The 2379-nt window shown below is 36.4% G+C and overlaps 1 protein-coding gene across 5 annotated transcripts in view; it reads right to left on the bottom strand.

The window, feature by feature from the left end:
• The window catches only part of LOC123517649, a 9133-nt gene extending 8821 nt beyond the window's left edge, over nucleotides 1-312 (bottom strand). For 3 of the 5 annotated variants that reach the window (XR_006678524.1, XM_045277956.1, XM_045277959.1), the window contains exon 1: nucleotides 173-312. The gene's annotated coding sequence lies outside the window, so the exon portion shown is untranslated. The remainder of the gene's footprint in view (nucleotides 1-172) is intronic. The other 2 variants (XM_045277957.1, XM_045277960.1) reach the window with 2 other exon arrangements.
• Between the last annotated feature and the right edge of the window lie 2067 nt (nucleotides 313-2379).

A 2379-nucleotide genomic window follows, 5' to 3' on the forward strand; every position in this document is an offset into this window, starting at 1 on the left:
TTGTTTCCAATCATGAAAACACTGAAAATATTACCAATTTTCACCACGGTCTGTTCATAATAGTTGAGATTGAACGGTGAAAAGTTTGATATGAGAGTAAAATTCAAACTTTATTTGTTATGTATTGTGCAAGATAAAAACTATGTAATGATTTTCGTTTCCTGCAACGCACTTGGCTTTTGTATTTTTGGAGCGAGTGCAACAGGTTCTGTTGACGCAACTCTTGGATGAACACTGAATGAACGAACTAGGCAAGGACTGCTCCTTTAGCAGGGGAACCCCGCCCGCCTGCAACGCCACACTATAGGCTGACAGCTGACTGGGGGCGTGGCGTCTGTCTGCGTGTTGTAATCTCTCTTCCCGGTACATCTCTCTCTCTCTCTCTCTCTCTCTCTCTCTCCTGTGTATGTATATCTATTTATATTTTTATCTATCTATCTATCTATCTATCTATCTATCTTTTTTTTCACTTCTACACACACACACACACACACACACACACACACACACACACACACACACACACACACACAAATGGAATTTTTTTTTTATCTTTATATCCTCTCCAGCGGTACCGATGCTTATAAACTGTGAATAACAACTTAATTCCTACCCACATTAATTTGGTCTTGATAAGGATAAAAAAAAGAAAATAGATAAATAAGGATAATAGTAATTAAGAAAATAAAGAAAAGATCACCTTAAGAGAATGGCAAGTAAGTGGTCTTTGATTTATAAGGAATTATAGCGGATTTATGAATATACAGTATGTTAACCTCTACTTTACGACAAATGTAAAACAAATATCATAGAGATATTCAGTCAGAAATTATACTGGAAATCAATTAATGCACTGTGACTGAGTACAGCTCAGTGTGCAGCTAGTACGACATTCCATTGGCACTACTAAAGCAAATATCCACTATGGTATTTCCGCACCGACACAAACCTTCCCTTAGAAACCAGGAATTTTCCGGGCATATTAGCAAAGATTATTCATGCACTAAATATGGAGGCATATCAGACATGAGAATTGCAGACTTATATACATAGTCCCACACCTTTAACAACGTGTCGGAGAAGGCAACTACCTTGGAAACAAGTTTACTCTTAGTTGGTCAACATGAATATCGGTCAATCCATTCAATAGAAACCTCAATAGTACTATGATTTACAAACACCTCTAAAGTAAATTATATGTAGGAGGTGTATTTTTAGATTTGTTTAAGGTGTTTGATTCATTAAACCATTATTACAAAGAAAAATTTAAACTCATAGGGATCAGATGTACTCTACTGTAATTATTCAAAAGTTACGCTAATTTATGGCATTTTATATATGATCTAGAAACACCTTACAACTGAATCACTGTTGAATATCAATTATACACTCTGTTACTCTCACGGTACTTATTGTATCTCCGTATGGGGATGGAATATATTTGGGTATCCTTTCTAAATAAAGTGGTGACTGCCCTCACCAATCAGTTCTGTACAACACTCTTTCGCAACAATGTTTTCTGCTGTGGCCATCAGCTCTGGAATTCATTGCCAGTTGGCCTAAAGAATCACGCAAACTCAGGGAATATATATATATATATATATATATATATATATATATATATATATATATATATATATATATATATATATATATATATATATATATATATATATATATACACACACACACACACACACACACACACACACGCACACACAGACGTTTTAATGTGTTTAGAGCTAATGCATTTACATACAACTTATCATGATGGACTAATGTGCAAATGCATATGTATATCTTGATGCTAGAATAAGTTTGAGTAGATGTGTCTCCGTAAAAGTATTTATCTATATTATATTGGAATCGATGAAATAAGCTTTTTCATTAAACTCAGCTTGTTAAAGAGGTTTTGGTGCAGCACGTTGCGCCCTCTGAGATTTTTCCTTTGACAAGCAATCTAGCTTTTGTCTCATGACGGAGGAATGGAATGGGGTGCGTGGTGTGTGAAGTCACAGTCTTACCCAATGATCGGTAATAATGAGCTCTGAACTCCCATTGAGAGGGTAACGGCTGGTGGTTGCGAGTCCACTCGTGATCGCCTTAATGAATTACGGAGCTGCCTATTAGTCACTCATCAATTACTTATTTCATCATGGATCACCAAAGATGCTTATGCAAATACGAAAAGAAACACTGGAAGCTGGATGGCATAATGAGAGATATCCTAACTATTTGTAGTGATAAGAAGTAGGAAAGTGTTGGCTGCAAGAGTCCACGCTGACAACAGTCTCACGTGTGCCACGAACTTTCAAGGTTTATGGTGCAGAAAGGGAATTCCCTACGTTCAAACTCTCCATGTAGGAAAGGTCTGCTAAA

This window comes from Portunus trituberculatus, chromosome 42 (assembly GCF_017591435.1).
Source record: "Portunus trituberculatus isolate SZX2019 chromosome 42, ASM1759143v1, whole genome shotgun sequence".
In the NCBI taxonomy this organism is placed as follows: domain Eukaryota; kingdom Metazoa; phylum Arthropoda; class Malacostraca; order Decapoda; family Portunidae; genus Portunus; species Portunus trituberculatus.